A 23869-nucleotide genomic window follows, 5' to 3' on the forward strand; every position below is an offset into this window, starting at 1 on the left:
CTGACTGTTCCAAGTCAATCAACTGCTTTTGATTTTTTGATATGAATGGGAAAGAATAAACTCACTGACTACCTATCTGAGGCTATGTTAATTTTCTCTAGCAAAGATGCATCTGGCTCAGCAGCTGCTCATGGGGCTACTCACCACTTGGTTGCCTGTAGTCATCTACTGTCACCCTCCAGGATCGGTCTAACAATGGCAGAGTTCAGACTGGCAATTAAACAGTGACATGCTAGGGACCACCAACCTTGCACCCCTTCGGTCTTTGGCAGTTACTTTTGTAGAAAAGTTACTGTCCTCCCTCTGAGATGTGTGCTATCATTTTTGATGTACTATCTTGGCTCAAGGAGGGCAGAGTGGTGCTGGAAAGACATTGGCTCAAGCAGGGCAGAGTGGTGCTGGAAAGACATTTTCAAGGGGTTCCACCTAGCCTTTCCAGTATAATATCTCTTATTCTATTGGCTAAAAAAACAGTGTATAATGATTGCCAGTTACCTCCTCCAGGACTGGGGAAATGACCACCTGGTGAGTCCATGTGGCCAGACCTGGGCCAGCCTCCTCCTTGTTACTAATTGACTTTCCCTGACCTGATGTTTTAGGTTTCAGGGTCTTAACTAGAACCTCATTCTCAACAGTCTTTGACAGAATATTCCCTTTTCCCAGTGCAGGGCTACCCAAATCAATGGCCATTACTCCTTTTGAGGAAGTGATAGGGAAATGAGTGTTTGAGTCTGGAAAGTGATCCCTATCTGAAAATTGTGCAAGAGCATGTGACTTTTGACGGAGACAGCTGTCCCTGACCTCCTGGTTGTTCATCCTTGATTTCTTTTTGTTGTATCGATTGAGCAGAATCCTTTTGCACAGTTATTTTTTTGTCGTGTCCTGTCAACTCTCACAACTCTGCAAGAGTCAGGGTCCCCTGGCTGCCACTCTGACCTTGCTGATCATTAAGGTAACGCATCCACCCGATTTCTGAAGGTCAAGTGCCACAAATGGATCCTGTTGTTTCAGGGTCCTGTGATCCCCATTGTCACATGTGAGCCTCACTCTACAGTGAGTTCTCTTACCATTAGCCGTGGCCTATAGACCCTTGGTGATACCGATGTTCTTTCAATCTCTCACTCCCACTGGTACAGTTAGTTCTTCCTACTTTGGGGTATTCTGCGGGTCTCTGGTGGAAATGAGTCATTTGGTAGGCTTTCCTTCCACTGGTGTTGGTAGGCCTTTCTGCTGCAGGTACTGGATCAGTTATAGCAGGCCCACTGCTCTGAGCCCCTGATTCCCTTCTCCCATTATGTGCCACAGCAGTTGTGGCATTTCTAACACACGTGGTGTGGGTCATAGTTTCTTCATGGCTTCTAAGAGCCATCATAGCAGCCATCCTAGCAGTATGTCATCTTCCCAGGGCATTGCACCCTGAGACACTGTACTCCAAGGACAATCTTTCCCTTTTCCAAATTGACACGTTGTCCCTGTTGATTTTACACCTTCAGAATATAATCCCAGACATACTCTCCCAACAGTACCTGGCACCTGTTGGTAGATTCTGTAACTTCTATTGGTAGGTTCTAGAAGCCCTTTCTTCTCTTGATAGGCCCTGCTTGTCTCAGCCAGGTTCTGCTGTGACTTTGCCCTGTGTATTGGTCAAGAGGGCTGGGGGTGGCAGGTTCTACCAGAGATGCCTGTGTCTGCAGGAGACGCCTCTGCATTGCCTTAAAGCAAGGTGTGAGGACAAGTGCTTACTTGTAAGAGGTAGGTTGCTTCTGCAGGCTCAGAGCAATCTTGGAACTCAACCTCTTTGGGTACACCTCGGTTACTCATATCCCGTGTTTCAGGGTCTCATCCTTTCCTAATCAGGGCCTCAATGCAAGAGCTGTGTAGGCTGTAAGGTTACCCTTCCCTGGCACGGTGTCACTCAGCTCTCCTTTTCCTCCAGGTGCAGGAGAAGAGGCTCTCCTCATCTGTTCCAGAGACCCAAGGAGATCTTCTGGCTTTCACACCCATTTTTAAGTTGCTGACCAATCTTTTTTAAAATTCCATTTTTTTTCAAAGTGTTGATTATCATTTATAAAGCCATGCAACTGCAGTGTGTGGTTATTTCTCCCATATTTTTTAAATGCTTGATAAGTCATACTCTCTATGGCATTTCATACCACTGGAAAACCATTTCAGTTCACCATCAGTGAACATTTTAACAATTTCACTGTTACCTTGTGCTACAGATGCTCTGTATGCCACCTGTTACCATTGATGGAGTCCTCACTGCCGGCTGCACGATAAGTGATTGGATTCCCAAAACCACCTTAGCATCCACTTTCTTGGTCCACTGCTGGCGTCAGCCGTCTTGTGCTGAGTTCCCAGGGCAGTCTTGGAGCCTGCAAGGATGTGCTGTCAGTGTCAGTACCTGTGGGCAGGCAGGACTGCATACCAGAGGAGCTTGGTTGGCCTACAGTGCAGTGATCAACAAGGCCTTGGCTCTGTGAGAAACTCTGAAGCTGCGGTGACCCTTTAGAGTAGTCTTGAGGTGGAGCAGGGGGCTAGGCTTTGAACTTCACATTGATCAATCATTGATTATTGGCTCTCCCAGGAACTGGAATGATCTTCGAGTAAGGTGACTTTCCTCATCCAAGGGAACTAAGCGCTGAGGGTTGTCAGTACTCCCAGAGGCTGGGGAAATAGTCTTTAGCGAGTCAGAATCAGAACATGCATTGTAATCATGATAAACAGATAAATAGGGTTGGTAATCTTACCTACTACTCAGTGAGGAAGCCATATCACCTTTATCCTACCCTCTCCATTCCATAACACTTAACATCTTCTTTCACAGTACATAATAAACCTATTGATCATATTTATTGTTTCATATTAATTTCTTGTGCTAGAATGTAACTCAAAGAGAACAGACTTTTTTTTTCCATTTCTTTTACTAATGAGTCCTAAGCATCTAGACAAGGACTTGACAAATAATATAAGTGAAAAAACTATTTGTTGAATAAATGAACAAATAAATAAATATCTAATCTACTGGGCTATTGTGAGGATTAAATTGGGTGGATGAAGGTGAAAAATTTAAACAGGCTAGACACTCTGTAACCGTCATATTTTCTATTAATATTATACTCACAGAGTTGAGAGACTTGGACCAATATGCTAATAGTAATTTTCTGTATATCATGGAATTTTGGTTAATTTTTATTTTGTGTTTTGGAATTGCTAGATTTCCTAAACTTTTAATGATGAGTGCATTCAGCTTTGTAATCAGGAAAAGAAAAATAGTAAATTATTCATCTAAAAGAAAGCTTGGGGTCTGGCTTTGTAACACAGTGGGTTAAGCCACAGGTGTAATGCTGGAATCCAATAGTGATATGTGTTCAAATCCCAGCTGCTCCTGACTGCTCCACTTCCTTTCCAACTCCTTGTTAATGCACCTGGGAAGGCAGTGGATGGTAGCCCAAGTGCTCAGCCCCTTGCAACCCACATGCGAGACCCAGAAGAAACTCCTGTCTCCTGGCTTCGGCCTGGCCCAGCCATCTGGGGAGCGAACCAGCTGGTGGAAGATCTCTCTCTCTCTCTCTCTGTATCTATCCCTTCAAATAAATCTTAAAAAAAACAAACAAACAAACAAAAACACTTGACTTGTATTTGCTGGACAGTAGAATGAAAATTCCCGACAGATACCACCTATCTGAGAAAGCACTTGATTAGCAATACATTTCCAGTATTTCTTTCCCAAATTTGATCTCTAAATGATAGATTCCTAGCATAGAGCAAGCATTTGGTAAATATTTGTTTGAAATGAGGAGGTATCTGTTCTACTGTTGAAAATAGCATTGGGACAGGTAGTGTAGCCCAGCAGGTTAAGCTGCCACTTGGGAAGCCTGCATCCCTCATCAGAGTGCCTGGGATGGATTTCCCCCTCCACTTCCAATCCAGCTTCCTACTAACACCTCGGAGGTTTCAGATGATGGCCCAGTGCTTGGATTCCTGCCACCCAGGTCGGGGACCTGGATGGAGTTCTGAGCTCCTGGCTTCAGCCCAGCCCAGGGCCAGCCAGCCACTGTAGGCATTTTGGGAGTAGATCTGGATGCACAATCAATATCTTTCTCTCTGTGTCTCTCTGTCTCTATCACTCTTTCAAATAAATAAAACATTAAAAAAAAAAGAAAGTAGAACTGTTAGACCGGAAGAATTTTAAAATGAGTCCCAAATAGACAGTAAATAGCTGTTCCCTAGTCTGAACTGTTAGTGACCCCGTGAAACTACTCCAAGAATAAATGACTTCATCGCTATAAATGATTGCTCTTCCTCTCAAAATATCAGCTGCCTTTTTTGAGGAATTGACAAGATGATCCTAAAATTTACATGAATACATGAAGGAACATCAAAAAATTTGTTTTGAAATGGAATTAAAAGTAAGCTTATTTTGGTGCAAAAATTTTTGAAATGCACGCATTTTTTTCATAATACACATTTTCCATGAAAGTTGTGAAGACTTTGTACTAAGGACACAGAATTACTAAAGTAATCTTGGAAAAGAAGAGCAAAGTTGGAGGACTCGTGCTTCCCAATTTTAAGACTACCTTGAAGCTACAATAGCTAAGACATTGTGGTGCTAGAATAAGAGCAGACATACAGATCAATGGAGTAGAATTGAAAAACATAAATACACCCTCTCATACGGCTGATTTTCAACAAGGAAGTCAACACAATTCAATGGGGAAAATAGTTTTCTCAACAAATTATGTGGTGACAACTGGACATCCTTATGCAAAGGAATGAAGCTGGATCCCTATGTCATGCCATGTAAAAATTAATTAAAATAGATTATAGACCTAAATATAAGAGTGAAACTATTAAACTCCTGGAAGAAAACACAGCAATAAATCTCCATGACCTTGGATTAGGCAATGGTTTCTTAAATATGATACCACAAGCACAAGTGACAAAGGAAAAAATAGATTGGGTGTCATCAAAGTGAAAATCTTGGAGGTAGTGGTTTGGTGCAGTGGTTAAATTGTCACATAGGCATCCCATATATGAGTGCATAGGTTTGAATCCCATTTATTCCACTTTTGATCCAGCTTCTTGATAATATGTACCCAGGGAGGCAGAAGATCATGACTCAAGTACTTGGGTCCCTGGCACCTACACGGGGGCCTGGATGGAGCACCAGGCTTCTGGCTTTGTCTTGGCTCAACACAGGGTATTGCAGGAATTTGGGGAGTAAACCAATGGATGGAAGCTCTCTGTCTCTATGTCTCTCTCTCTTTCTCTCTGCCTTTCACATAATGAAAACAGATTAAAAACTTTTAAAAGTGAAAAGGTACATTAAAAAAGTTTTGCTTTAGGGCCGCCTCGGTAGGCTCTGTGTTTGAGCTGCCTCTGGCTGTTGTCCTTGGCCAGGCCTCTGGCTGGAATGGTGCCACCAGACTGAGAGGAAGCCAGGCCTGATTGGGGCAGGGATGCAGAAAAGTGGCCCAACATCTGGTGGGTCCTCTTTAGGGCTGGGCTCTGTCCTGGGAGCCCCTGGTAGGTAGTTGGGGTGTTGCATGGAACGTGATCGTGGACTTGCCGTGGACATGTTGTGGGACTTGGCTGGTCTTAGGATCTTGTGCCTGGAAATAGCCTGAGGTGGCTCAGGAAGCAGAGAAAGGTGCCAGACCATTCTTTGGCAGGGCCCAGGGCCCAAGGCCCCATGCCTGCCAGGAGACCAAGGGGGTAGCTGCTTTGGAGGGGCACCGGTGCTGCTGCTGCTTTAACCTCAACTCTTCCCCTCACACTCTTCTGTTTTCCCACTAACTTCTGTTGCTCCAGCCATTGATAACTGTTTCTCCCATAGAAGTCAAGGTAGTTTCTATTTTATGCTTAAAAAAAAAATACAGCATTTTTATGCTTCTAAGGACATCATCAAGAAAGTGAAGACTGACAGGAGAAAATATTTTCAGTCATAGATCAGATAATGGACTACTGTCTAAAACATAGCTCCTTTTAAAAATTTATTTGAAAGGCAGAGTTACAGAGATGGAGAGCGCGAGAGAGCAAGAGAGCGAGCGAGAGCTTCCATCTGCTGGTTCATTCCCCAAACCAGTTCCCTGAAGAGTTTAACAGAGTTACTATATGACCCAGAAATTCCACTATGTTTATATCCAAGAGAATTGAAAACCTATGTTGACTCAACACTTGTATACAGATGTTCATGGCAGCATTATTCCTAATAGCCAAAAGGAAGGAACAACCTAAATGTCCATCAGCTGATGAATGGATAAACATAAGGCACATAATGAAATACTATTCAGCCATCCAAAGGAACAAAGTACTGATCTATATTACAGCATAAATAAGCCTTGAAAATATGCTAATAGGGCACTTGTTTGATGCTGTGATTAAGACACTACTTGAGACACCTGCATCTAATATCGGAACGTGGGGATTCGAGTTCTGGCTGTGTTTCTGATTCCAGCTTCCTGCTAATGTGCACTTTGGGAGGCAGCAGGTCACAGCTCAAGAAGTTGGGTTCCTTCCACTTACGTGGGAGACGCAGACTGAGATTCTGACTTGTGGTTTCAGCCTGGCCCAGCCCTGGCTGTTGCGGGCGTTTGGGAAGTGAACCAGCAGATGGGAGCTCTCTTCTCTTGTCTGTCTCTGAGCCTTTCAAATAAAAAAGTAGATAAAATAAAAACATGCAAGCAAAAGAAGAGAGTCACAAAAGACCACTTACTGTGTTATTCCATTTATATGACATATTCAGGATAGATAAATTTACAGAGATAGAAAGTAGATGGGTGGTTGCTAGGAGATGGGGGTGGGGGTGGAGAATTGGGAAGTGACTCCTGATGGGTGCAGAATTCTTTTTGGAGAGATGAAAATGTTCTAAAACATAATGGTATGGTTGTCCAAATCCACGAATATACTAAAAAAAAAAATCCCTGAATTGTACACTTTACAAGGTCGAATTTTATGGTTTGTGAAGTACAGCTAAATAAAACTGTTATTAGAAAAGGTAAGTGGCACAAAGAGGTCAGGGCAGTGGAGGTTGGACTAGTGCAGACCCTCAGGGGGCCCGAAGTCCCTGCAGAGTCACAGGGCAGCCCGAGTCTCCTCCTTGCTGCTCCACAATGCAGGCCCATACCCCCTTCCCCTATGTGACACGGCTGGCTCTGTGCCTGCCACCAGGCTGTTAAATGGCTTTCGGAGGCTGAGTCTGCCAGCAGCCCTGGGAGCCGCCAGCGATGCTGAGTGATTGCTCTGAAAGGGCCCAGGCTCCTTCAAGTAGCCTCCTCCCTCTCATACCTTCTCCTCCGTAGGGCCATCCCAGGCCTTGTGGGCCTCTGTCTAGTCCCCTACACAATCACAAAGGTCATCTGCTTTACCCAATCTGGTGCATCAAAAACACCACCAAAAAGACGGATTGCTGAGATTCTGAGTCAGTAGGTCGGGGGTGGGGCTGGGAGTCACGAAGCTCCCCAGGTGATTCTGATGATCAGCCAGCTCTGGGAACCTTTGATCCAGTTCACCCTCCCACCCAGGGCTTCAGCTTCGCTGCCAAGGGGTTGACTCAGCTTTTCCAAGAAGCATTCCCTGACTCGCCCAGCTGAGGTAGGCACTCCACCCAAGTGCTCCCAAGTGCTTGCTCATCACCACCCTCAATGTCAGCGTGAGCCAGGGATTGCCAGTGTCTCGCTCCCCCAGTAGATGAAAAGCTTTTTGAAGAAAGGGGCCATTTCGTCCCCAAGGTCTGACTAGTAGGAGGGATTCAATACATTGTGAAATGAATGAAAGAATGACAACCACCAGAAATCAGCCAATGTAATGCAGATGTCACCAAGGCAATGACTGTGCTTGCACAGCAATGGGAAGTGAGAGCATTTGTTTGGATATTCTACAGAGGACGCTGAAATTTGATAGATTAGGTCTGAAGGCCCACCTGGAAGCTAGTTGCCCTTCGTAAAGGTCAGTCCAGCTATTTTCATGAGACACATTTAGAGAAATGGTCCATTTCCTGCAGGGGCTCAGTGTGTTTCCTAGGACCAACCATGAGCTTCAAGCTAGACTCTGTGTGTATGAGTGCGAGAGAAAAGTCGAGCGTGAGCCAGTTTGTCGTCAGCCCCTGAGGACTTGGAGACACCCAGGCATGAGCCAAGGGCATATGTGTGTTTGGAGGAGCCTGCAGCTGCAATGATGCTGGAGGCCTCTCCCAGGAACCTAGGACATGCTCCTGTTAGGACCACATCTGCCCCTGTGCCGGGGAGTCTTCACAGTATGTGTCAGTTTTCCTGGAAGTCATTCCTATATTGTGATAACAGATTATAACTACGCCATGAAAATATGTCCTCCACATCCCCTACTAAATATATTCCCAATGCAACTTCCTTTTAGCTGGACCCCAAAACTGCCTGTGGCAAATTTATTATCATTTCACCTAGGGGTAGAGACAAAGGTCTCAGTTCTTCAAATATCTTACTTTTGAATTTTTATTTGAAAGCATAGAAGCATCAGAACACACAGTAGGCCTCTTACAGAGCCATGGAAGGCAACAGTACAAGTGAAGGGGCCCTGAAGCCTGGACTCTTTCAGCTTCTCTGTAAATGCACCTCTGCATCCAACAAAGGTTTACTGAGTGTCTGTCACAAGCCAGGTGCTGTTTCAGGCACTAGGAATACAGCAGTGAACACAACAATAAAAGTCCATGACCTCGTGGGACTTAAATGTAGTCCAGTTAAAAATAGGCGTGTCCCCCGATTTTGGAAGGCAGGGACAATGGATGCATTGACTGCCACTTCTAACTCTTGATAAATATTTGTGGAAGGAATAAAGGAACAAATACAACATTTTAGAACTGAGAACTGCTGTGTCACTGAGTGTTGGTGTTGGAAATGAAGTCCAATACAGATTACACAGTTATTGCAAAAGCCCATGAAAACTTACAAGGCCAGTCATGACGTGGGTGTCGCACCACGATTTTGCAGGACTGTGGTTCTGACATGTACTGACATTGGCAGGTAGGCAGAGACTCCTCCTCTCTGGAACTCTGTGGGCACCACAGCTCGTCCTCCTCCAAGGTAGGCCCTTGCTCCGATTTGAAGGAAAAACAAGGACAGACAAGTGAGAACCAGTCCCAGCCTTGTATCACTGTCTCCTCCTGCTGCTCCCTGGCTTCCTGGAGCTGCTGGAGACACATCCCCTCGGGTGCCCCACTGCCATGCCATTCACCTCGGCAGGTGGCCTCTTGTACCCAGCAGCCTCTCCGCCGCCACCCCTCTGGCTTCACACAGGGATAGAACCCATCAGATGACAAAATCCACAGCCCAACCTGAAGAGTTACATGCATCCAGCTCCACCTCGCCTCCTTTCCTGGCATGATGGTGCGCAGGCCCAACTCTGCCTTGTGCCAGCTCTGCGATGTGGAAAAGCTGTGGGAATTGTGTGGGCCTCAGTTAAAAACAGGCCTGCATTATTTATTTTTTCACATTTGTATTATCTTTTAATTTCATTTTTCATGTACTTTTTTTTGAAATCCCCTTGTATGCTGACATGAAAATTTTTTAAATATTTATTTATTTGAGAGTAGAGTTACAGTGAGAGGGAGAGACAGAGGGAAAGGTGGTTCACTCCCCAGTGACTGCAACGGCCGGAGCTACGCCAATCCGAAGCCAGGAGCCAGGAGCTTCTTCTGGGTCTCCCACGCAGGTGCAGGGACCCAAGGACTTTAGCCATCTTTTACTGCTTTCTCAGGCCACAGCAGAAAGCTGGATTGGAAGAAGAGCAGATGGGACTAGAACCGGCATCCATATGGGATGCCGGCACTGCAGGCGGAGGATTAACCTACTGCGCTATGGTGCCTGCCCCACTGACATGTAATTTTTAAACTTTTTTTTTTAATTTACTTTTGTTCTTTTGCAAGTCAGAGAAAGACTCCCCATCTCCCATCTGCTGGTTCACTCACTAGATTCCCTCAGTAGCCAGGTCTGGGCCAGGCCAAAGCCAGAAGCTAAGAACCCAGTCTGGGACTCAGCTGTGGTTGGCAGGGAGCCATCCTCTGTTTCCCAGGGTGCGTGTTAGCAGGCAGCTGGAGTCAGGAACACAGCCAGGTCTCAAACCCAGACACCCCAATGTGGGATGCGGATACCCCAAGCAGTGTCTTAGCTGCTGTGCTAAAAGCCTGCCCTTTGGCCCCCATTTAAAAATAGGGATGAATAATAATAATAATACCTAGTTAGTAGGGTGGTTGTGGGCATTAAATGAGGTAATAACAAAAGCTCAGGGCTGCACCTGGCACCGGACACATCCTGTAGTTGTGAGTATCTTTATCGTCTTTCCGTCCGACACCTTCCTCTGGGTTCCAGTTCTCACCCCTCTTTGCCTCCTGGGGACAACCTCCTGTGCCCGTTTCTTCCAACTTTCTCCTGCCCATAGCCACTTAAACTCGCTCAACTGACTGCGGTTTTATAAAATGACAACAAAACGAGAACACGACTTGACCCAAACCTGCCCCTGCGCCTGCCCTGTTCTCTTCTGGAGAGCGTGGTCCACTCTCACCATCCCGCTTTCCTCTTCCTCCTGTTCCCACCTGCCACTCCTCCACAGCCCGCCATGGCCAGATCCAAGAACAATCTTGAGTCTTTTCTTCCTTGGCTTCTGACCTTGTTGCTTGTCCCTTCCTCGAAAAGCTTTTCTTCTTAGACTTCACAACATTGCACTCTTGTCTTTACCTCCTACTTTCCCAGCTGCTTCCCCATCTGCTGTGTGGGTTCATCTTCCTCTGCGAGCCCTTCGGCCTCTGCCCATCGCTGAGGGCTTCTTTTTTCTCCTGGGCTAGCCTCAGCCTGGCTCCTCTCATTCCTTTCCTCTCCCCTGGTTTGGGCCCAGTGACTCCAAGCCGCCCATGTATCCAGTACTGAGGGTCAGTAGTTCAGGCCTCAGGTGCAGATCTCCCTCTTGCATTGCAGACACACAAATCCGTCTGTTTACGGCCTTTCTCCATTTCTGAGCCCTGCAGTCCCCTGGAAGGCCATGTGTTCAAATCAGCTCAGCATCTGCCCCCATCAACTTGCTCTTCCCCTGTTTCCTGTGTTGGTGACTGGCAGCACTCAGCAGCCCAAGCCGGAAGCTCGAGTCTTCCTTTACTTCTTCCTTACCCAGTCAGTAAACAGCTCTTGCGATGGCTCCTTCTGCCCTTCTCTCAAATCCATTTGCTTCTCTTCCCTTCTACCATCACTGCTCTCTCCTGCCAGCCTCCTTGATTCCATTTTCTTTCCTGGCTTCCCTGCAGAATGAACTCCAGGCTCTTGAACATGTGGAGCCGGGCCTGGAAGGACAGATGGGGCTCCTGTGATCCGGGCCCTGCTGACCCCTCCAATCTCCGGCCTCATCTGATTTTACTGGCTGCCCTGTGTTCCAGTGACACTGCTCCTCTTTCAGTTTCCAAAGACGTCAGGCTCTTTCTTCCCTTGGTGTCTCTGCTCCTGCCACTCACTCTGATGCTGTAATCCTTGCTGGCTCCCCACAGCCCTCTGCATTCCCAGCAGTCATGACAAGCCCTGCACTGTGTCCTACCCACTTGTCTGTGCTCTCCTCTGGGGTGCAAGCTCCTTGAGGAAGGGACGCAGTCCCTCTTCACCACTGTACGCTGAGGGCTGCGGGGGTGGCAGGCACAGGTGGGGCGCTGGGTCTGTGGTTGCTGGGTGAGTTCACGGCACCGCCAGGAGAAACAGGGCCCTCCGAGTCGCTGAGAATCCATTCTGAGCACCTCTTTCCCGACATCTCAACACCACCTGCAAGATTCTTTCTACTATCATCAACCTTCAAACTCAGAGTGAAGGGTGCCAGTGAAAAGACAGGTGTGGCCTGTTCTTGGAAAATATAAACTCTTTCTTTCTTTCTTAGATTTATTTATTTATTTGAAAGGCAGAGTTACAGAGAGGCAGAGGCAGAGCGAAGTCTTCTATCCGCTGGTTCACTCCCCAAATGGCAGCAGTGGTCGGAACTGGGCCGATCTGAAGCCAGGAGCTTCTTCCGGGTGTTCCATGCGGGTGCAGGGGCCCAAGGACTTGGGCCACCTTCCACTGCTTTCCCAGGCCACAGCAGAGAGCTGGATCAGAAGTGGAGCAGCCAGGTCTCGAACCGGCACCCATATGGGATGCTGGCACTGCAGGCGGCAGCTTTACCCACTACACCACAGCACTGCACCGCTTCTGACTCAGTTTCCGATCCAGTCATTCCTGTTAATGCTCCTGACAGCACAATGTGGGAGAGCCAGGTGGAGTTCCTGTCTCCTTGCTTCTGGCTTCAGCCTGGCCCAGCCTCAGCTGTTGCAGCCATTTGGAGAGTGAGCCAGCAGTGGAAGATCTTTTTGTCTCTCCCATCTCTCTCTCTCTATCACTCTGTCCTTCAAATAAATAAATCTTGGGGGGGGGGAAGGATTTCTATTATGTCTTCACCCCCTTGCTGCCCCCCTGCCCCCGCCAACTCTAGAAAATGCCCTTTAAGATAACAAATAACTTAACCCAGCCCCACATCCAAGGTTACCCCAACCCTGTACTGACACCAGCACCCCAGCTCTTCTGCTTTACCTTCCCCGTCATCCAACAAGCGTTTATGGAGGACCTGGTCTGTGTGCAGCCCTCTGCCACACAGGGAGGGGTTACCAAAAAAGGGCCCCTGAACTCAGAGATGCAAGTCCAATAAGCAAACTCAACACAGGGGGTTGGCGGAAGAGAAGTATGAAACTATTTGGTGTGGACCACACTTCCTTCCGGAAAAGAGGGGAAGAGCGAGACTGGAACAGTCACAGATACCAGCAAGCAGAAGGTGCAAACTCAGTGAAACTCTGTGGTGGGCAGGATTTGTGCAGCTGCCGGTGGGGTTAGGGAGCAAGTCCCAGGCTAGAGGAAGGCAGCATAAAAGGCCATACCATCTTGCTTTCTTCAGATGCCGTTATGCTGCAGTGTAGATGACTGAGGAAGGCTTTAAAATGTGACCCATTTAAGTTGTACTTGCAGTTTTTTAAAAAAAAAAATTATTTATTTGAAAGTCAGAGTTACAGAGAGAAAGGGAAAGACAGAGAGAGAGAGAGAATCTTACATCCTCTGGTTCACTCCCCAAATGGCCACAGTAGTTGAGACTGGGCCAAGCTGAAGCCAGAAGCTGGAAACCAGGAGCTTCTTCTGGGTCTCCCATGCGGGTGTAGTGGCCCAAGGACTTTGGTCATCACCTGGAAGACATTAGCAGGGAACTGGATTGAAAGTGAAACAGCCGGGACACGAATCAATGCACATATGGGATGCCTGCATCACAGGCAGCAGGTTTACCCACTATGCCACAACACTAGCCCCTGTACTTCCATATTATATTAAGGCCTTCATGATAAAATTTCAGGCCTCTGGGCATCAGATCAGGTAAAACAGTGTTAGGGATATCTTACTTGGGTCCAAGTTCTGGCTCTGCTTCCAATTCCAGCTTTCTGCTAATGCATACCCTGGGAGACAGTAGGGAATGGCTCAAGTGTGTGGGTCCGCACCACTCACTGGGGAGACCTGGATTGAGTTCCAGTCTCCTGGCTTTGGCAAGCTTAATCTCTGCTATTGTGGGCATTTGGAAAATGAACCAGTGGATGGGTGATCTCTCTTCCTCTCCCTGTCTCTTTCTCCCCTCCCCTGCTGTCTCTCTGCCTTCCAAATAAATAAAAGTAAATTAAAAAGATTTTAAAAAGAATTTCAGGCATGTTTCCAGAGTTAGAAAAGAATATTATACTAAAACCAAAAATGCTCATCTTTGTATGAATTGTAAGTTTTCCCATGTAAGAACCATGCACAAATATACCAGCGCTGCTGTGCAAATATTTTCCTTGCTATGGGGTCAGAGTCAGGTCTCAGTCCGCCTCAGGCACACACAGCCTCACATCCTCCCAGCAGGCTGTTTGTTCTCAGGGTAGCCTTGATATCCATCTCTGTTCCTTGTGCTTTTATATCCCATGTGTCATTTTAATCAAAACCATGTTGTATTTTTAAATCCTCTCTGATTTTGTACAAAATGACTCCCCTATGCATTGCCAACAGTCATAATAGCAGATACTTAGCTCATGTTTGCTGGAGCCTGGCTTCACACTAAAGGCTTGGCGTATAATTGTCCCCCATCCCCAGTTAATTCAAACACATTTTCATAATTCATAATGAGGAATTAAAAATCCATTGCAGCAGTGTTCGCATATGCACAGAACCGTTTGGGACTGCCCTCACACAGCAAGATTATTTGCGATTCCTGTGTCTCAGCACTGACATCTCCCAAGAGGCCATGAGGCTTCTCCTTCTATCTCCTCCCCGCAGTCCCCACCGTTCTCTAAGTGGCATCTTCAGGAGCAGCTGTGCGAGGCGTGTGACTAAGCTGCTCACTCCTCCTCTCAGAACTAGCGGCAGTACAGTCTTTCCAAGCTTATTCCCAGGGACCACGTGGCACGGTCATGACCAGTGGAAGACACCAATCTGCTGACGGTGCAGCCAACCTTTTGCTTTCCAAGTGGATGCAGACCATTTGGCTCGTAGGGCCCTTTCCCCTCCTTCCTGCTTCAGAAATGAGTCATGAGCCCCAGAGGTGCACCGTGAGGCAGCAGGCCCAAGGGACGTCGTCCAGTATGGCGTGAGGTTGGAGGGACGGGAAGAGCTGGAGCCTCTGAGGGTTCAGGTCAGCCTGCCCGCTGGTGTTTCTCTTGTTAGGCGAGGAAGAAAGCCCTATAGGGTGAAACCATAATCAGTCTGCTTCTCTGATTCTTGGGGTTGAAAGTGATTGAGGCAGCCTCTTGGAAAGAACGGTGCACGAAGTCAAAGGAATGGGCATTCTGCCACGGGTGGCTGTGCCCGTCTTTGGACGCTCAGATCTTTCAAAGGAGAAAGGCTTGGCTTTCATTCCTGACATCGCCTCACCCTTCTCACCAGGTGCTGTAACGGGATAAGTAGGCTCTGCCTGGTGTCCTTTGTTTCCTGAAAGGGGACAGGACTTCTGGAAATGCTGATACACGACACCGCATCAGAATGTGCTGTTCTCATTTATTTTTTAATACAAACCCATTTTTGCATGCGGGCACTGGCAAGTTACGAAATATTGGGCGACAGCAGTAATATAGGAGGTGACACACAAAGCACAGGGATCTTGTCTTCAAATTACACAGAGTGAAAAACCATTGTGGTTCATGACATCGCTCCCACGTTCTTTCCGTACTTATCCATCGGGCTGCAGAAATGCGTTGCGCGTTCTGCTGGTTAAGTGAGTGTGTAAAACTCCTGGACAGGGCTGCGTCGGGGAGGGTGGACAAGCCATGGAAAGGGGCCGGCGGCCGGCCTGCTCCTGCTGCCCGACGCGCACCTCCTTCAGCACCCTGAAGCTCTGTGCAGCTCGCAGGGATGGAGTTCAGGGAGTAGTTGTCAGAAGTGACGCATGCCGCAGTTACTATATTGGGCGCCCAAGTGACTTGTTTATCTTTATGGGCTCACACACACAGAAGGGGGAATGAGAAGGTGGTCTTCCAGACAGAGAAACATTGCCATTCTGGACACGTGCTGCCAAGAAGTCTACATATCTATAAGGTACAGGGCTTTTTAATATTATAAACTGGCTTTCAAGCAAATCAGAACAGAATAGAATCTCACACTCCTCCAAGGGACGCATGGAGAGCTGGCAGCCGAACACACGCACCACAGGGGCAGCGAAAGGAAAACGCAGGACACTGGAACATAAGCGTAAGAAGCCTCCTTGGTTCCTAACGAGGTGAACTTTGCCAACGGGAGCTGACTGAAGCTCTGGATTAAGAGAACGAGGCTGAAAACTCCCCACGACCCTGAGACAGCAGCTGAAGATGTAAACGTGTGCACATTTTCAGTCATTGAATTTTTGCAACATCTGGAGCATGATTAATATCCGAAGAGGGTTACGAACTTCTGATGATGCTAATAGCCATCAGTTGCCACTGCAAAGTGGCCCCGCTGCCAGGAAAAAAAAAATGGCCAAGCATGTAAAGCTCCTATCAGGGTAGAAAAGGCATTGTGCCAGGTTTAGTCCCCTCTTGGAAGCTGTGGTCAGTGTTCTGAGCTATATTTGAACTTCACAAGTTCATACTTGCTTCAGTGGCATTTCAAGGAAATTGGAAAATTTTTTAGAAAAGTCTTTGGCAAGTCTAAAAAGTTTCATGATTGTTACTTGGGAGAAAAAAGGAATATTATAAATATATGCAAGAAAAATAAATTAGGAAAAAACTTAAAAGTTAACAGCATTTACATACAGGGTGGTAGAATTACTATTTTGTACATTTCATATTTCCTATTATAAACATACTTTTTTCTGTTTTTTTTTTTTTTTTTTTTTTTTTTTTACAGCAGAGTGGACAGTGAGAGAGAGAGACAGAGAGAAAGGTCTTCCTTCTGTTGGTTCACTCCCCAAATAGCCGCTACGGCCGGCGGGCGCAACGCTGATCCGAAGCCAGGAGCCAGGTGCTTCCTGTCAAATAAGTTAAAAAAAAAAAAAAAGAGTTCAACAAATAGTATGAAGAGAAAAAAAAAAAAAAACTGTTCCTCAACGTAAGAGACAAGGACTGTAAACTATCATCTAATCTCAGAATGTCTATTTCACCCCAATACATTGCACTTCAGGTACTCTATTAGTTACCTCATAGCAGGGAAAATATATAGTATCTGTCTTTTTGGGACTGGCTTATTTCACTAATTATAATGGTTTCTAGTTATGTCCATTTTGTTGCAAAAGATAGGATTTCATTTTTTTTTTACAGCTGAGTAGTACTCCATAGTGTACATATTCCATAATTTCTTTATCCAATCAACAGTTGTTGGACATCTGGGTTGATTCCATATCTTAGCTATTGTGAATTTTGCTGCAGTGAACATGGGACTACAGATAATTCTTTTATATACTTATTTCTTTTGGTTTGTGTAAATTCGCAGGAGTGGGATGGCAGGATAGTATGGTAGGTCTGTATTCAGATTTCTGAGGTATCTCCATACTGTCTTCCACAGTGGCCGCACCACTTTACATTCCCACCAACAATGGATCACTGCGTCCTATATCAGAGTACTGGTTTGAGTTTTAGCTCCTCTGCTTCTGGTTCCGGCTTTCTGATAATGCACCATGGGAGGCAGTAGATGATGGCTCAAGTAACAAAGGTGGAGCTCCAGATGCCTGGCTTTGGCCTGGCCCAGCTCTGACTGTTGCAGGCATTTGGGTATGAACCAGGGGATGAAAGATTCTCTCTCTCTTTCTGTCTTTCTCTTCCTGTCACTCTAACTTTCAAATAAATAGAATAATAACTGAACATGAACAAAAGAAAATAGTCTTGAAAACAAGGTAACCGAATAGTTTTCTCATAGTTCTAAAGGATAAGAATTCTTTTCTGTCAAACTCCATGGGTTCCTTGGTAAGAAGAGGAGCAACAGGATGAGAAATCAACCGGAATTGACATTCTCTTGTCTGGCACCAGAATCTGGCTTTCCTTTCCCCTTCCAGTGGCATCCAGACAGATAAAAAATGTGAGGCACTCATGACCACTTGTCAGGGATTCCCGTGCCTGGGGTCAGGTGCAGTGACGTTGGGTCCCAGCAGCTGCCGTTGCTACAGCTGTTGGCCATCAGCCCTGGCAGAGGCTATTTCAGGTTCTATGGAGTGTTCTTTGCTCTGCTTGCAAAGCTTCAAGAAATGCTTTGAACTATTTAAGTACCAAAAGGCCCTAGAGCCACCGTTCCTGGGGGTCAGCCTTCTGTTAGCCTCAGCGAGGGAGGGGCTTCCTCTCTTGGGGAGACTGTCCCTGACCCTGGGCCATGGCTTTGGGGAAAACAGAGCCAGAAACATCCCTTCTCCCAGTTGAAACTCTTGGGGAAGATTTTCTGCCTGATTTTCTAGTCTTTTCAGCTAAGCGTGTCTAGCACCAACTCTTTCCTTGCAATGTGGGTAGGGAGGCAGTGTCTCAGTAGTTGAGGAATAATAATACAAGTTGTGTATCTAGAATCCAGAGTGCTTGGGATAAGAATTTGGAATATGGATGTTTTTGGATTTTGAAGCATTTGCATTTATATATAATGAAATATCTTGGGGGAGGAGACCCAGGTCTAAACATGAAAATTATTTATGCTTCATACACACAGTTTGAAGGTAATTTCATAAAATATTTTGGATAATTTTGTGCTCGAGACAAAGTTTGTGGTGTAGAATTTTTCCACTGTGTTCATGTGAGTGCTGGAGAAGTTTTGGATTTTGGAGCATCGTGGCTTCTTCAGAGTTTTGGATTGGAGATACTCGGTGTGTAGTAGCTAACATTGATGACCACTCACTTTGTGCCTGGCATTGCGCTAAGTCACTTCAATATTGCTGCCTTTATGCCCACAATAGCCCTGCATGGTCAGTACAGCTATTACTACTGTGGTGTAGTGTACTGCCCTCAGGCCGCTGTGAGCCCCCAGCCACCTTCTCATCCACACAGGCCTGGGCACATCCTCTGCTTTCTCGCCAGCAAAATTTCTCAGATGATTCCCATTTTAATATGTTCACGTGTGGGTGTTTACAGAGTCAAAGGAACAGCCCTGTTGAATTCTTCTCCTTTTTTCCCACTCACTACCCCCACCCCCGCTGCAGATTCGAGGTACTGTTCTAGGTGATCCTGCATCCAGATTTCAGATCTGATCTTCATGTCATGCCCCACGGACTGAGGCTCTCTCCTAGAAACTGTACCATTCTCTTTTATGGCCTAAAGAACAAATGTACTTCCAGGGTGACCAAAAGATAGGCTGGGCTGGAGAACTGGCCAGAACCATATGCACTGAATTGTTTAGTGTAAGAAGAGCCTTGCAGAGTCCATTATTCATTTATCTCGCAGGCGTCCCCGGGCAGCAGCTGACAAACGCAAAACGATGCTCAGCACCTTAGCAGCCGGTGGGTCCGGGACCCTCGTGCAGTCTGGCAGCCCCCTCCTCTGTTCTCCCTTCTACTCTGCCCACCCCCAAGCCTGCTCTCGGCAAACATATGGGAGCCATTTGGGCTTAGTCCTTTCTTCTCGATGTCCAAGTCATGTCGACAATGGGGGATTTACAACTGCCCCAAATGGAGTGTTTTGTTTTCTTATGGATTATTCCAAGTTTGGGGTCTGTTAAAAGTTTTGTAACTACATAAATATTTATCCAGCGTTTTTGGTTACTATATAAACATAACAAACATGACATTGGACCCAAATGCCGTAAGTCACATAAAAGCCCTCCAATTTGGAGAGGGGTAAACTAATAAAGGGCTTAGGACTGATTATTTTTATCATGAAATATTTTTACTGCTATTTTTATGCTGGGTTTTAAAAATACCAAAATATGTTCTCTCTATATAACTATTCAGACCTCACTCGCTGTCCATTGGCCAGCTTGCCCAGGCACGCTCCCAGGGCGCAGACGTGGCCGAGAATGCGTGCAGGGCAACACAAGGCTTCCCTTTTATGAACACACACAGGCTAACAGCTGGAAGTCTAGGTGGAAAGCGCTCCTCTGGGCTTTGTCACCTTTGAAGGCAAGAGGTATTACTTTCTGTTCAAATGACGTGTTTGCCTTTGCTACTAGGCTCTGGTTGACACTTCCAGATGCTAGATAGAGAGAGTGCCCCAGATATTAATTATCAAGGACAGGCACGAAAGTACGGGGACCTGGGAAAGCACGCGTTGTTAATGAAAAACAAAAGATGATATATTATTGTGCATTCTTTTCTGAACTCCTGTTTGCTGTGAAAATAACTCACCCTACCAATGTGTGTGTATGTTTGAAGTTCGTGTTCTTCAGAGCTATTGAGTCATCCTCTTTCTACTTAAGGAGACACACACGTAACCTTGGTCTTGGGAAGCGGTTGCTTGCGGAACTCCCCACTCCTCTGTGGAAAGGAGTTGTCCAGGGGGAGGGCCGCTGTGTGGATTCGGCCCTGCTTCCTCAGCTCTGGCCAGAATCCATCTCCCACATCTTTCCCCAGCTCCCTGTCACCACTGCTGGTGGATGTAGTACGGTAGGCCCCTCTTTACTGCTCTGCAAAAGATTAGAGTGGAACCAGGAAACAGATTGCTTTTCTGTATTTGATGGGGAGTCATAAAGGGAAGCAAACCCTGCAGCGTCAACTCAGGTGCAACGGGGCAAGAGTTGGCATAGTGGGCCCGGTGCTGTGGCTTAGAAGGTGAAACTTCCTCCTGCAGTGCCGGCATCCCATATGGGCACTGGTTCTAGTCTCAGGTCCTCTTCTTCTGACCCAGCTCTCTGCTATGGCCTGGGAAAGCAGTGAGGATGGCCCAAGTGCTTGGGCCCCTACACCCACGTCGGGGACCTGAAGGAAGCTGCTGGCTCAGCCCAGCTCCAGCTATTGTGGCCATTTAGGAAGTGCACCAGCAGAGGGAAGATCTCTCTGTCTCTTCTTATCTCTCTTTCTCTGTAACTCTGCCTTGTAAATAAATAAATAAATAAATCTTTTTTTTAAAAAAAGCACCTTCTTGATAATAAAAATTGAACTAAAAAAAAGAGTTGCCGTAGTGTGTTCCGCATCACCCTAAGTGTCACCCAAGGAGGTGACCCAGGCAAGCCCTGGAAGTCCTGGCGAGCACTGCTCTGGTGAGCTGGCTCCAGCTCTGCCTGGCCTGACGCAGCAAGCCCTGGGGGCTTTATTTTTTTCAAGGACTTAGCTAGTGGACAATTACTGTTGTTAGAATGTTATTATTCCCATTCCCTATACAGGAAATGTTGACAGCAAATGGTTTAATGACTTGCTCCAAATTTCATAGCATACCAAGATTATACTTAGAGAAAAAAATAGCTGGAATTTCTTAATTTCAAACCCATGCTCTAGCCAGGAGACTCAGCTCTAAATAGACATGCTTTAAATGCACAGTAGGAAAATTGCAGAGAAATCATGTTGCAGAAGCTAGTGTTTTCTAGAACTTTTCCATGGAAGCTATGGAAGCTCACTGCTAATATTTGAACTCCCTTATGTCTGCACAAACTGTCTAGGAGGTGATACGTCATTGTTTTCTGAGGTGCAGAGAGGTCGATAGCTCAGCCAAGACAATTCTAGAGGCAGAACTATGACTGGAAGTCTGAGGTCTTCTGATTCTAGGCAAGGCTTTTCCCATGATGTTGAAAACCACCTGGGGCTGGCGCCGTGGCTCACTTGGTTAATCCTCTGCCTGTGGCGCCGGCATCCCACATGGGTGCTGGTTCTGGTCCCGGCTGCTCCTCTTCCAGTCCAGCTCTCTGCTGTGGCCCAGGAGGGCAGTGGAGGATGGCCCAAGTGCTTGGGCACCTGCACCCGTGTGGGAGACCAGGAGGAAGCACCTGGCTCCTGGCTTCGGATCGGCATAGCTCCGGCCGTAGTGGCCATTTGGGGGGTGAACCAACAGAAGGAAGACCTTTCTCTCTGTCTCTCTCTCTCACTGTCTATCTGTCAAATAATAATAATAATAATAATAATAATAATAATAAAAACCCACCCGGGGTGAGTTCTGAGCCACCATCACATACCTGTGCCGATTTTGTGCTGTGCTGTATGGATTTGCTTACTTGGAACTATTTCCTAGAAGCCCCTTCTCTGCACACTTCTGGGTTAAAGTTGGCCAAAAGAGAAATATGCATAGGATTTGGAAGATGGAAGTACACAATAGGCACTACTCTGAAGACCACTTTGGTTTGATGTGGTGGCAGGCAGATGCAGGGTGCTGGTGGGTTCCAATCTGTCCTTGTTCCTTTTCTTAACATATTTATTTGGAAGTTGAGAGAGGGAGGGGAGAGAGATATATTTCTCATCTGCTAGGTCACTTCCCAAATGCCTGCAACAGCCAGGGCTGATCCAGTCTGAAGTCAGGAGCCTAGAACTCAATTCAGCTCTCCCACCTATTTGGCAGAGACTCAAGTGCTTGAGCTAGGGTATGCATTAGCAGGTAGCTGGATTCAGAAGCACAGCTTGGACTTGAAGCATGCGCTCCAATATGGGAGGTGGGTATCCCAAGTGGCTTCTTAACCATTGCATCAATGACCTGACCCATGCCCCTACTCTTTCCCATTCCATGTGTAACAATTCTTCCCATGACCAACAGTGACCCCAGGCCCACCACCATTTGCAAAGGCAATAGTTTCCTGTAGAATTTCAGCATCTCTAATGCCACAGCCCCAGTCCAGGAACTGAATGGGCCTGGCTGCCTGTATCTCTCAGCACACTTTGGTCCTCACACCAGTGCTTCAGGGGGACAACACAGTAACTGATTCTCTAATTCTCCATCATGTACCCTTCCCTCCCTAGCTTCTCCCATGAGCATCTAATCCAACTATAACCTTTAATTTTTACACATGGTTCTGCTTCCCCAGCTGATCTCCTACTGATAGAATAACCAACACTTTGCACTATGGGAGCTGCAGAAGAAATAAGTCTGTAATCTCAAGGGGCTTGCAACTCACAGAGGAGAAGGAGCATTTTAACCCAGCCAGCTGGGGACTCATGGCAGCTTGTGGTAAGGTGATAAATGTAAATTGCGATCTTTTTTTTTTTTTTAAAGATTTATTTCTTTATTTGAAAGGCAGAGAGGCAGAGACAGAGATAAGTCTTCTATTCACTGCTTCACTCCCCAAATGGCCTCAACAGCTGGAGCTGTGCCAATCCAAAGCTGGGAGCCAGGAGCTTCTTCTGGATCTCCCAGACGGGTACAGGGGCCCAAGCTCTTGGGCCATCCTCTGCTGCCCTCGCAGAGACCTAGATCAGAAGTGGAGCAGCCAGGCCTCCAACTGGCACCCGTGTGGAATTCCAGTACTGCAGGCAATGGCTTTACTCGCTGTGCCACAGCCCTGGCCCCTGCAGTGCAATCTTGCAGCCTGAAGTGTCCCCTATCTTTTGGTGTCAGGGGTAGGAACTGATGGGCATGGACACAGTTGGTGTTCTGCATGACTGGTGGCTCCACTGAGAGCCGAGTGGATGCAGACTTCTTTCTCTATTCCAGGTCTCGGGCCCCTTATCAATACGAGAATGGAAAGAAAGTTTCTGACATATTGGATGAAAATGTGGCGTGCAGATGGAAACAAATGCTGACATTGAAGATTTCCCCTCCAGCCAACAGAAATTTCCCCTGCCCACCACACTTGGGTAACTTGAGTTCTGGAATTCCAACCTTGGTTAACCCAAATCCACAAATTTGCAGGAGTTACGCAGTGCAGTGAGAGCACTGTTTTTCTATTATGCCTTCCCAATGTGTTCTGTCCTGAGTCGACACCACAGAATTTATTTTCCCCACAAGTTTAACTCTCTGCATGTTGGTCACCTTTTGATGGATACGGAAAAGCAGATAAATGTGTGCTTCCCTGTTTTTCTCACAACTTGGTTGGAAACTTCCCCACTCGGTCTTGTTGCCTCCTTTCATTAGCCCTCACTTTCTTTCTATTAGAAACAGTTAGGAATACTCACCTGTGCAGGGAACTGTTAGCGTCCTGTGCTTGCCACCACATCCCAGTGAGGTCTTTGAATAGAAGGTGATACAGAAGGACAACAGCAATCTGGCTGTACATCCCCAGGAGAAGTTCAGGCTGCGGGCCTGGGCAGAGCAACTTCTAGGGGCTGCTTGTGAGCTGGGGTTTTATTCTGCATGCACAAGTCTGCATGCCTGGAGTGTTGACTCTGGAGCTCTGAGCATGTGATACTGACATCATAGGTAGCTCAGAATGAGGATTTATTCTTAGCTGTGACCCTTGCCTGCTAAATGATCTGAATTTTAAAAGAAAGAGGAAGGGGAGAAGGAATAGAACGAGAGAAGGCAGTGGAAGAGTGGGAAATTCCTGCTTGTTTTTTTTTTCTTTAAAGAATTATTTTATTTATTTGAAGGACAGAG

The 23869-nt window shown here is 46.6% G+C and overlaps 2 long non-coding RNA genes across 2 annotated transcripts in view; one reads left to right on the forward strand and one right to left on the reverse strand.

The window, feature by feature from the left end:
• The window catches only part of LOC149122552 (uncharacterized), a 53193-nt gene extending 30706 nt beyond the window's left edge, over positions 1-22487 (forward strand). The window contains exon 5 of the long non-coding RNA XR_016218902.1: positions 22362-22487. This is a non-coding gene — a long non-coding RNA (uncharacterized LOC149122552). The remainder of the gene's footprint in view (positions 1-22361) is intronic.
• On the reverse strand, positions 15022-23642 carry LOC149122553 (uncharacterized). The gene is made up of 2 exons (XR_016218903.1): positions 23449-23642; positions 15022-16482 (listed from the first exon to the last, which is right to left on the reverse strand). It is a non-coding gene; the product is annotated as an uncharacterized LOC149122553 (long non-coding RNA).
• Between the last annotated feature and the right edge of the window lie 227 nt (positions 23643-23869).

This window comes from Oryctolagus cuniculus, chromosome 13, assembly GCF_051225735.1.
Source record: "Oryctolagus cuniculus isolate XC-2025 breed Fujian yellow rabbit chromosome 13, ASM5122573v1, whole genome shotgun sequence".
Taxonomy (NCBI): Eukaryota; Metazoa; Chordata; class Mammalia; order Lagomorpha; family Leporidae; genus Oryctolagus; species Oryctolagus cuniculus.